This window comes from Macaca fascicularis, chromosome 6 (genome assembly GCF_037993035.2).
Source record: "Macaca fascicularis isolate 582-1 chromosome 6, T2T-MFA8v1.1".
Classification (NCBI taxonomy): domain Eukaryota; kingdom Metazoa; phylum Chordata; class Mammalia; order Primates; family Cercopithecidae; genus Macaca; species Macaca fascicularis.
In genome coordinates this window covers 58,052,746-58,065,038 of record NC_088380.1, presented here as the reverse complement: position 1 = coordinate 58,065,038, position 12,293 = coordinate 58,052,746, and the positions used below count along the sequence as shown (strand labels likewise).

General features: G+C 36.5%; 1 long non-coding RNA gene across 1 annotated transcript in view; it reads left to right on the top strand.

Annotated features, from left to right (window-relative positions):
• Positions 1–403: 403 nt before the first annotated feature.
• Positions 404–12,293, top strand: part of LOC123573884 (uncharacterized) — a 153,007-nt gene continuing 141,117 nt past the window's right edge. Inside the window, exon 1 of the long non-coding RNA XR_006698594.2 lies at positions 404–765. This is a non-coding gene — a long non-coding RNA (uncharacterized lncRNA). The remainder of the gene's footprint in view (positions 766–12,293) is intronic.

Here is a 12,293-nt window from a genome sequence, read left to right as displayed (position 1 = left end):
TGCCTTAACAGTTTTGAGGTTTTATTAAAGTCACTTTTTAAAAATTATTATTATTATATTAAACAAATGCTCTCTGAGAATCAAAGACTTTTGTTTGTTTATTTGTTTGTTTTTTGTTTTGAGATGGAGTCTTGTTCTGTCGCCCAGGCTGGCAGCCTCCGCTTCCCTTTTGCAGATTCGGAAGCAGAGCCTGGGGAAGGTCACATGACTTGCCCATCACTTGATCAGCTTGGGGCCAGCTGGGGCCAGATGGGGTCTCCGGGCTGCAAGTCCTTTCCAATCCTGTCCCTGCTGCCCTCTGTGACAGTTTCTGCCGATTCAGCATCAACAGTTTGTCCCGCAGCTGCAGCAGCACACAAACCTCAGCCATCAGATGTTCCCTGAAGCACAGAGTCCCGTTCTCAGAAGGCAACCAAACTGCCCTTCTGGGCAGTGCTCTCTCACTTCGCGGCCAGGACGTGGGCTGTGACTCTCCTCCTTCCTGTGGAGCATCTTCAGCTGATCCACGTCGTGCACGGTGCTGCAGGCGGGGCAGCAATCTATGCTTGTGACATGAGAGTCTTGGCACACGTGAGGTAGGTAGGGTCAACACTCACACCAGCCCTCCAAGCCTGGGAGGCACTCCTCCTCGACTAGGCAGACAAGAATTTGGGCTGTCTCTGCAATCCTGCAGGAGCAATCCGCTTCCTTCAGAGGGTCTGTGGATTCTCTCGGCTTTCCTGGTATATTCCTGCAGCAGTTCTGGAGCAAAAGTTCATAATGCAAGTGAGTCTCCAATCTAGTCTTGCCTCCTATCCGCCATGTTTCCCTCGGGAACTCTCCAACCCCATTTCTAAGATTCAAATATCAAGTCCTTTGGAATAGTTTGAATAATTATAAAAATTAAATAATTAAATATAGAATAACTATTAACAATTAATAATTATGATTAATTGTAATAATTATTTAAATAGCCTCTCTGTTCCCAGCCTTCACTGATTCTGTTTATCCTAACTACTGCTCTCAAATTAACCACGTTGAAGCTTAGCTCTGAATATTTATTCTCATGCTGTGAAACTTTGAGGGCTCCTGATTAATTCCAGGTAAAGCCCATGTATTTCAGTCCAGATTTGGGCTTCATGACTCTCATTTCTCATCTCTACCCTAATTCCTCTTTCTCCATGAAAAGTTTCTAGACCTTTTGATTGAAAGCAAGAAACAAAAACAAAAACAAAACAAAACAAACAAAAAAACCCTCTCTCTGATTTCCCACAGCAGAGTCACTTTCCATCTTGCTATATATTCTTATTTATAAACGTGCTATTAGCTCATGAAGAGTAGAACACTGTTTTATTTGTATTTGTATTCCACACAATACTTAGAATAATGACATACACCTTGTAAAACTCATATAATCTTATTCAATTCTTGATTATTTTTTAATTTAAATTGTTTTAGTGTTTCGTATATACCACCCATCTCTAAGTATTGGGAATACACAGGGGAAACAAAGACATTTCTCTGTTATATGGATTTCAAGGCCTATCAGGAAAGACATTCTGGAAATTATTTTAAAATACAGTGTATGCTTGAGTATTAAATTGTGTTCTGAGTACAGTCTGGCACAAAGGAAAGAGTAATAAAATCTGAGTGGATGACTTAAGGACAGTTTTGTAGAGTAAGAAATCCTGGGATATCTGGATCTTAAAGTACTCAAAGAAAGTTTATCCAGGAGTATAAAAATGATGAAATCCTAAAGAGTCTGAAGAATTTGAGCAGGGGCCTTGAGGTGTGAAACAGCATGACACATGGAAAGCTACATGCAATTCTGAGTGTCTAGAACACAAGGTGAATAATACATAAAGAAGGAAGGGTAGTGGTAAGGGAATGGTTTAGACCTGAAGCCTTAACTGTGTGCGTATGTGGAGGACTTTGTATACCATCTTAAGAAATGTTGGTTTTCTCCTATAGGGAAGCCATTAAAAGTTTTAAATAGGAAGAGTAACTTTTCTAGACGTGCTTTTCTGAAAGTCCTCTTTGGTAGGAGAATGGAAGGATTCAAAATGGGAAGCAGCAGAGGCAACTTAAAATTTTGATGGAATACAATAGGCAGAGAGATATTGTCTTAATGCAGTGGCAAAGAAGAGGAGGAGAAAGAACCCAAGGAATGAATGACTGGTAAGTGGGTGGTAATGGAGTCAATGAAGAAAACATACAATGAAGATAAAATGCTTTGGCAGGAAAAGATGTACTCATTCATTCCTTAAAGCTTTGGACTGGCTGAACTTGTAGAGCCTCTAGACCTTCCAGGTATCCATGAGGCAGCTAAACATAGAAATATGATTGCAAGAGGGCAGTCTGTGATGGAGGTATAATTTGGGGTTCATCAAATTTTAGATTAAAATACAAACACGGCTTTGGGAAAAGGATGCAAGGAGAAGCTGGCCTAAAGTCTTTCTGTGACGTGATTTGTCATTGTGTGTGTGTGTTGCAAAGAAAAATATCTGTGCTTGAAGGAAACTAATTTCATCTTATTTGCTCTACATAATATAGAAAAAGACTGTCTTCCTTCAAAACCCTTCCTGTTTTATATGGCTTAGAGCAAGAAAGATGAAATTAGTTTCCTTCAAATATGAATATTTTTCTTGTCAACACACACACAGCATTTTAAAGAGACAATAATATCTGTTCTTCTTTTCTAATTACTAGTTGAAATGAAAGATAATTTGTGTTAGTGTCTGAGGAATAATGTATTTAAAATACAATGAGAGGAGACATTTTTGATAAAAGTAGAACACGATCTTTTGGTTCCTTACTTCCATTCGTGATTATGTAAAACAGGTAATAACCTCAACATTTTTGTTATATATTGTTTAGGAGATCAAGTCTTTCTGGAGACAGGAATAAAAATAAAGATGCTCATAGTCTTTCCAGGACTTATTTACTGAGTTTTTGTTTCTAATGTAGAGAAAACATATATTGACTCATCCTTGCAAATGTTTTCAAAAATCCTTAAACTGAGAAAATATTTTGCATAGTATCCCATCATATTGTATACTTCATATACTTAAGCCCCCAACTGTGGTACTGACTGATCATTCTTATAAAGTTTAGTACGTTCACTTTTGTTGATATCAATCAAGGCTAATTTGCTTCATTTTATTCTTATTTTACTTCACTTCATAACTGCAACATAATCTTATGAGCTATTTGGCTTCTCCTGAGAGTGACTATATTATCTAAGGGGCATGTGCACTCTCCCAACTTCGTCTATTTTTTCCTTTTCTTCTTTTGTATGAAATCTGGGGGAACATTTAGCGATTTGTTGAGATACAGGATAACCAACGATGCATAAATTTGAGTTTCACTTTGAGTTCTGGGAAAAAGGAAGCAGAATATTTTGTTCAGAAGGGCCATTGGCCCTGGAATTCTTCCTCTTGATTAGTTGCCAGAGGCTGGGCTGCTGATCTCAGAGTCACAGAGGAAGACCCATCTGTTTTCTCAGGCTTCTCTTCTTAAGGAGAGATGTGAAGGAAGCTCTGTGAAATCTCCAGGGACTGGCTGAAATTCTTGAGACAAGTTTATAGTTTAGCTCTGTGAAGAATCATCCATGACTGTTAAGATGAAACATTTTATTCTGCTCAAATATTCTTTGAGAACATTTTATTACTTCAGGAGTTAATTAAAAACAAACAAATAATGCAATAGTCTCTTGCTTTTTAATGTCAGTTCTATAATTCAGCTACAAATTTTACAGCAACACTTATTGCCAATAATAAAGGCTAGAAATTATTAACAAACACACGTTTACATATATTATTTTTATCTCAGATAACTTAAAAGGGATTTTTATATTATGGATATCATTATATTAGTAATATAATCACTTTGCTGTGTAATTTATACATTTTTCTATATATTAATATTTCTTTATCATTCACTATTAATAAAATAATACATTCAGGCATTATTTTTTAAAAAAATATATTTTAAACAATGAAGTTTATCTAATTGTATTTCATCCTGTACCACATCATAATCATGTTTCTATAATTTGCTCTTACCAGTTTTTTTTTTTTTTTAAGATGGAGTTTCGCTCTTGTTGTCCAGGCTGGAGTGCAATGGCACTATGTCAGCTCACTGCAACCTCCGCCTCCCGGGTTCAAGCGATTCTCCTGCCTCAACCTCCTGAGTAGTTGGGATTACAGGCACTTGCCACCACGCCTGGCTAATTTTTGTATTTTTAGTAGAGACGGGGTTTTGCCATGTTGGTCAAGCTGGTCACAAATTCCTGACCTTAGGTGACCCATCTGCCATAGTCTCCCATCTTATCAGTTTTTAGAATCCATTCCCTCACCAGTTGAAACTCAAATTAAGTTATCCTGCTATCTTGTGGTTGCAACTTTAAATAGCAAATGTTGTATTTAGGAGTTAGAATTCAAACTTAGCTGTTGAGATAGAAGAACAACAAAAAAATCAGATCCCTGAGAGAGAGCTAAAGTACCCTGAGAGAACACTTGCTCTTAATCAAGATTTCAATAGTGAATGATCAAATAGCTTTCCCTCAGTGCCCATGTAGACACTGGGAAGAAGGTAGTCACACTGAAAGGCCACTAGAGATAGATTTGGAGCCAGAGAGTAGCTCAGCAGTAATGATTAAAATTATCCCTTAGTGGTCCTAAAGACTTAAAGCTCCTACTAATTTTTTTTCAAGAAAGTCAGACTCTGACAAATTGGGCCAAATGATTTTCTAATAGAAAATTAATTCACTGCAGATTTACTACATTTCCTTTTCTTTTTCTGACTCAATCCAGGGTTAGAGTCAAATTCTCAAGGAACTAGCCTTACAAGGATGATGGAACTCCAGTCTTGTGTCTGTTTTCCAATGCAGCTTTTTAATTTTGGGTTGCAGCAGTGATTCCTGTTAGAAAGAGAGAAATGTACAAATTTCAGTGTTTCCAGAAGTCTGCACTTTTGCTGGTTCCCTTGTCCTCATTCCCAATCTCAGTGAGACCATTCTTGGGGTAGCTTCCATATTCAGTCTGAGAAGACAAAGAGGACTTATCTTCACACCTCTGCTCTTCTCCAGTGACAGTGCCTTGTAAGAGCCTATGGGCCCACATCCTGTTGCTAATATAAATTCTTAAAGCAGTGAAATTCCCATTTTGTGGAGGAAGGATTGGCTTCTATTTATAGTCTTCATTTTCACCCTAAACCCCTAAATCCAAAAACTATGTATAGGAAATCTCATTTTATAGAAACTCCGAAGAATGTCCCAGTAGTTAATAAATAACTTTTAATTACACAGTGTTAACTGCAGAGTGAGTACTAGAACAAAGTCTTTCTGAGTTAAACTGAACGTCTTTAATTTCTTAGATACCTTGTGTTTGATCTACGTTGTTTATGCCTCAGCTTTAATTATTAAACCTTTGTTCACTAAATCCCACTGTAATGTAATCAGCAAATAGATGCACATCTGCTCAGTTCTACCACCACCGTTTAAAAACATTTTTTCCTTTACAAAGCCCTGTATTTCCTCTGACTGATGCTGAAAGTATTAATGGTGGCCAAGAGGCTTCTGTCACTTAACGAGTAGCAGGTGTGGTCAGAATAACTTATTATTTATCACTTCCTCACCCAGAATATTGTTCTAGGCTTGTAAGACATTCATGCACTTCTCCATCAATGGCCTCTTTATTTCTAAACGAGCGTTTTTGTGTCTGAAGTGAACATTACACTTCACACTAAACCTTGACATTCGCTACCTCAGAGACTACCTTCACCTACTGGGGACAGTGATGGAGGTCAACTAGAGCAACTCTACTAATGTTTCCCAGATTCAGTGATTATTTGAGGTCATGGGGTAAGGTAGTTGGTGGAAAGGAGGGGGTAAGGAGGAAGGAGATGACTATATTTTGATATAGCTTTTATTTCTGGTCTTGATTGTGTGATTGGAAATCCTTCCCACAGTTTGACCACTCCAGATGAATTGGAGCTGATCCATTTGAATTGCTTTGGTTGATGTTCTGTTGTGAAATTAATGAGAAAAATACCTTTTTTGATGCATGATAGTTTTTCTTCTTAAGGCTGAATCCAAATGACGGCCATCTTAAAGATTCATTACATTGGTGGAACATGAATTCTTTGAGAGTAAAGATATTTTAGATTTTGCTGCTTACCTTCCTGGAATTAATCTCACACAATCCTCAGAGCTTCTTGGATTCGTGTTTGATTGAGTTCCTTTCATTTCTTCAGACTTTCTCAGGTCTCTGTTCTTCTGTCAGGATTGGTAGAAATATTTGCAACTGCCACAGACATAAATTTCCTGATTTCATTGTTAAAAGCATCTTGATATCATTCTGAATGAATGTAATCTTACTGTATGAAGGAAAGCTAAGTCTTGTGGCAAGCGTTTTCCTTAGTCTTGGTGGGCTTATTGTTCCTTAACAGTGTCTAGATTCATTTGCTTTTCCTTTGCTATGCCACTTGTCCATGGATAAACAACCAGACCTGCATAGATGGGTGTTGGATCTTGGGTTTTCTCTTCAGAAACTGCATATAAGTTGCCAGATATTTTTAAAAATGAGTTAACTGAAGGATGGGAGATTAAAAGTTTAATATATTTTAAAAATAAAATTATCAATCTTTATCAGGAACTATTATAATACAATGCTATATGTATTTATAATTATAGTTTAAATATTTATATGAATCTGCACACATTTTTAACAGCTAAAATCATTTTAGACTTTAGCATTTGTATGCTCTCTGGGTTGAAGAACCCTTGAGAATGAAGTTCAAAGTTTACTCACTATGTATTCTTGGGATTAGTCCAGTAAACATCCTTTTCTGGAAGTAAGCTAAGTTTTTATAGCCAAGGTGGTGTTATGTGAAGGAAATGGGAATTCAGCTGCAGTTTTGATTTTGTGAACACCTCAGTAGAGCTTTCAAATATGTAAGAGTTGATTGGACTAGTATCTCCTGTATTTTGTTCTGACCATTTTAGTTCAACTTTCTAATTATTACGTACATATCTAACTTATATTTAAGAAGGAAGATGTCTGTAGAAACCATTTGATATCTAGGTAGTTATAAGCCCACTTAAGCCTTCTTTTCCTGAAAGCAGGAAGACACCATTTGCCAAATGTAAACAAAACTGAGCACCACAGACCGGTTGCTTCTGTAACTGGGAACCCACAACTTCAAACGTTGCAAATTTAGCATTACATAGCTAGGGTGAAAAGAATTTGGTAAACACTTTACATTATTTGAAGAAACATTTATCGATTAAATCTAATATTCAGTATTTGTTACCTTATCTTCTGGTTACCTTTCGGCAAGAATCTACAAAGCATTTTAAGCTTTGAGGTTTCTAGCATTTTTTCCTTAATTTGAACAGACAATAAATCTCCTATTTAAAAGTTTCAGAAATTTAACACATTGTACACTAAAATTTATGGTCTTCTTTCTTTACTTTAAGAATATAATCCAGGATTATCTGCAACCAAATGGGACAGCAATAAACTGATCCAGTCTGTTAGAAATAGAGTAGAAATCATTTAATCCAAGTAGAAGAGAAAGAAGTCCCACCCATATTTTGGGGGTTCTGACATTTTTTTTTTTACTTGGATCAAATGAAAAAAGTTGAAATGTCAAAATCTAATTAAGGAGTTTTATGAGGAGAGAAACTTGTTCAATGACTCCCTTCTTCTCAAAGGGAACAGTAAGATAGCAAATGTAATGTGGTGTAGAGATGCTAATTCCTTAAGGAAGTTTATACTCCAAACAGATGAGAACAATCTCTCTTCCTTTAAGTATTCAATTCACCAATGGTTGTTCTCAGGTTGGGGTCCTAAGAGAGAATGATGGACCCTAGATACGATGGCTAGATCACCTTCTTGAAACTGACTCAGTAAATATCATGTTTTTTCTAGGGGGTAAAATACCAAGAATAGTGGAACTGGTGTGCCCCTGGAAGTGGGGACACACCTACATGAGTTTGAGCTTTGTAGAAAGGAAATCTGCAGCAATGTCAGCAATGTCTCAGTATGTCCTTTTATAAGAATCTTTCCCAGTTGGCACTCTTTCTATTAATGATCTCTTCCCACCGTTAGAGAACACAGAGAAGTTAGTCAGAATCCAGCCAAGTAGGCCATGTCCTATGAACCCAGACAATGAAGGTTTACCAATGAATGAAACTACAAATATTAAGAAATATTTCAGAATAAAATGGAGGTGAAAACTTTATAGTAGGAATGAAAAGACTCAGGTTTATCACTAACTTCTTGCTTGCTTTTGATGTGCTTCCCTTTTATAATGAATTATCTCAATGATGTGATGCTCCTGAAAACCAGACTAGTAGAAATCTCCGTGGTAGATATCAGAATGCAGTTTATCCAAATGCAGAACATGTCCTGTTCCTGTCAATTAGGGAGAAAATAAATTATTTCCTAAAGTCTTTATATTTATTTTGAGAGGCACAAATCATAGTTTTGTAATCCCTGAGAAGCCACCGATAACAGATATTTTGAATAAAAGCAGAGTATCAGCCACAGCAAAAACTAGATGCCAGACAAATTGAATTTTTATAAAATTTATGCTTTCTCCATTTGTTTTCACTTTGCTGCTAGGTAATTCAGACACTATCTTCTCCTTCAAATTATCTTTAGCAAAGGTCCAACTAATCTTCACTTATGTATTAACTGTGGAGGAATTTTACCTTGCACAAAAATAATCTGCTTTTCAATAAGGACCTCCTGACAGTCAAAGCATTCCAGCTTTAAAGTGAAATGAATGAATGCTGGCAATTCAGGGCCTTCAAAGAGAAAAAGTGATAATTCTCAGGACACTTTTGTGTTCTTTGAATGAGGATCCTGTGAATGGCCCCATATTCCATTGAGGCCATTCTGGTCCTATGTGTGCGGTGAAATAACTTCCTGCCTTGCCTCCGATCTGCCCCAAGCACTGTCAGCATTACAGGGCTGGGCGTGTAGAGTTTATATTTCTACTTGGAAGGGCCCTGAAAGATCCCTTAAGAGAGCTATTACAGTCTTTTGTACCTCTCATTTTTCTTGCAGAGTCTAGAGGGAATTAGGAATTGGGGAGCATTCTGTCTCTCCCCTAAGGGTGATTAAGAATCAAGTTTCTTGAGGATGTAAAGCTATAACCTTCTTAATGGATAGAAACTTCATAAATCTAATCCTGACGGCTGTCGTATATTACTTCCAAAGCTTCTTTGTTTTGTTTTGTTTTTGAGATAGAGTCTCATTCTGTTGCCCAGGCTGGAGTGCAGTGGTGCCATCTTGGCTCACTGCAGCCTCCGCCTCCTGGATTCAAGCAATTCTCCTGCCTCAGCCTCCCAGGTAGTTGGGATTACAGGCATGTGCCACAACGCTTGATTTGTGTTTTTTTTTTTTTTTTTTTTTTTGTATTTTTAGTAGAGTCGGGGTTTCCCCATGTTGGCCAGGCTGGTCTTGAACTCCTGACCTCAAGTGATCCACCAGCCTTGGCCTCCCACACTGCTGGGATTACAGGCATAAACCTCTGTGCCAGGCCTATTTCCAAAGTTTTCTGTGGGTGTCCTGTTGTTTTAGAGAACTTGAATCTAGATGGGACTTTTGGATTTGATTCTGTTTGCTTATGTATCTGTTTTATTCAATTGCTATTGTTAGTGGAAGGAGTTAATGACATAATTCGTGAGGAAGAAAGCCTGGTGGAATTTTAACAATAGCAAGAAACAGTGGTGTGCTAATTTGGTCATTGTACATATCCCAGCTTGGTATCTCAATTTTAACAGTAGCTTATGTGCTAAGTCATGCATACAGATGTTGAAGATACTACCTCAGGAGATCTTTCAGGCTGTGAAGACTATTATACCTAGTGTAGTTTGTTACTGAGATGCTCACACCCTCTAGGGAGCAGCTAATTTGTGCAGCACACATGATCTTTTGCTTGTTGTCCAAGACTAGTAGAATACATATGATTTCTAAGGCAAGCTTTTAACTCGCAGTGCTAGTCTCTGTATATAACTTAAGATATTTAAGAAGTCATAAAATGACAATTTTTGCTATTACATGAAAAATTTTTATCTCATATATAGTATGAAGAATTGGACATTCAGTTATGCATTTGAAATATGCAAGAATGAAGGCCACTTTAAAAAATTGGGTCTATTTTTAAAATATGAAAACAAACTAATAATCTATCTTAGTATGGTATATAGTATTGCATACGTTTGAAAATGGAATCATATTTTGCTGAGCTGGAAATTGCCCTGATGTTCAAAGTGTTTTGTATAAAAAGATTAAACAATATTGAGATTCATCTTTAAAAATAATTTTAAAACTCTCATTAGGGTATACTTTTCTAACATTAGGTTGACTTAAAAACCAAATCTTAGCTTGTGAGAATTAGGGTGTGATCATATAATTCTTGCTCTTTTTCTTTCAGTAAGAACATAGAATTCTATTGATTCCTTTATTAACTTAAATATTTATTTTATGTTATTCAAACTAATAAAATGTGAGAAGTATGGATTCCTAATAATGATACAAAAATAGGTCAGAAAGCGCCATCCTTCCGGCTTGTATCAGCTGATAGAAGAATGTTCTCTTCAGTTTCTGCAGATCCGTTGTGTGTTAAGGCGCGGGCAAGGGCTAAGGTAGGAGTTGCTTCCTACTCCTTGTACAAAATAGGATCTGCACATTATCAACAGGATGGAAATAACCAAACAGCAGTGATTATGAATGACTTTATCTGACCAATCTTATATTTCCAAGCTTAAGCAAGCTTTAAAAAATGGAAATCCTTATTAAGGCTTTGCTCCTTGCCATGATCTAAGGCAGAGCCCTCCAAAACAGTAACCTATAATTGGAGTCTATGAAATGGAGGACTTCCCACAATAAAGTAATTCTGCTTCCTGCATCTGCTGGTAAGTCTTTAGAGTAAATCTAACAAATGTTCACAAGGAACAGTTCCAGAAAATGTTACTTTCTCTTTAAAGGAGATGTGACTGTAATGAGTCTCTCTCTCTCTCTCTCTCTTTCTCTCTGTCTCTCTCTCATCTCTTACTGGTTTGCTAGAATTAGATGATACAGTAAAATGAGCTCCATGGCATGGAGGTTGGATTACTTATTTTTGTAAAATTAATTTGTTAATAATGTATACTTCTAGTCATGGAATTTCCTACTATGTTCTTTTTGGAACTTTTGTCATTAGTCTGAAGACCTACTGTACCTGTTCTTTCTTCTGGATATTTTTCAGTGATCTTTGACTAATAAAAACTAGCATTTTGGCCTGATCTAGCATTATGTAATAAAAATGAAACCCTTCTCCCCCCAGTAAGAGAGCAGTTGTAACTCTATATCTAATTGCCAAAAATAAATAATACTATTTATTTCTATAGAGAGAACTTGAAAATAGCAACACTTACAATTTTAAATTAGAGGTCCACATAGAATAGTATAACACAAAATGACATGGAATATTTTAGCACACCGGTGGAAACCAAGAGATCTGAGCTCTATTAGGGTAAATGACTAGTCAATGACTATAAGCCTTTCAACAATGAGGACTTCAGTTATTCTTATCTGTGAAGTTAAAAAATGGGGTTATAGATGTACTGAATTATTTTTATATTATAAAATTACATAATTTACTGTGAAATTTAAGTGGCACATCCCTTTTTGTGCTGTTCTGACTACTAAATAAGATAGTATATGAAGAGTCCTAATGTGGTGCCTGGGACTCGGGAAAGAATGGATAAATGGCAGTGATGTTCCCGATGGTTTTGTGAATTACGTTTTCACTTAAAACATGTTACTTTAGCAATAACCACAAGATGGCAGTATACATCTTCATAGTTAAGTTTTTTTTCTATAATTATGCTGCGGAAGGAACTGGATGTATTATTGTTTCAGCGACTTCCAAGTGGAACAAATGAAATAGTTTTCTCACTTGAAAGGAGAGCAGTTTTAAGATTTTATGTATACATATATGCACACATCAGTTTCCAACCTGCTGAAGATTACATACCTTGATACATTTTTCACCTAACCACGTGTCTTCTGAAAAACTGAATACATTTTGGTCCCCTTCTATGTGGACTGATGCTTCTTGGATAGTGGATTCTCCTTCAGCCTTTATGTCTATCTATGAGGATAAAAGAGAGAAATAAATTATAGTTCAAATTTTGCACTTTGGCTGGTGAATCCTGGGCATAATTTGAGTACTATGTGATACAACCTCAAAAATGAGGTGATTTTTTAAAATAACAATTTTCTTTTTAATGAAATGAAGGCTAGCTAGCTAGAAAA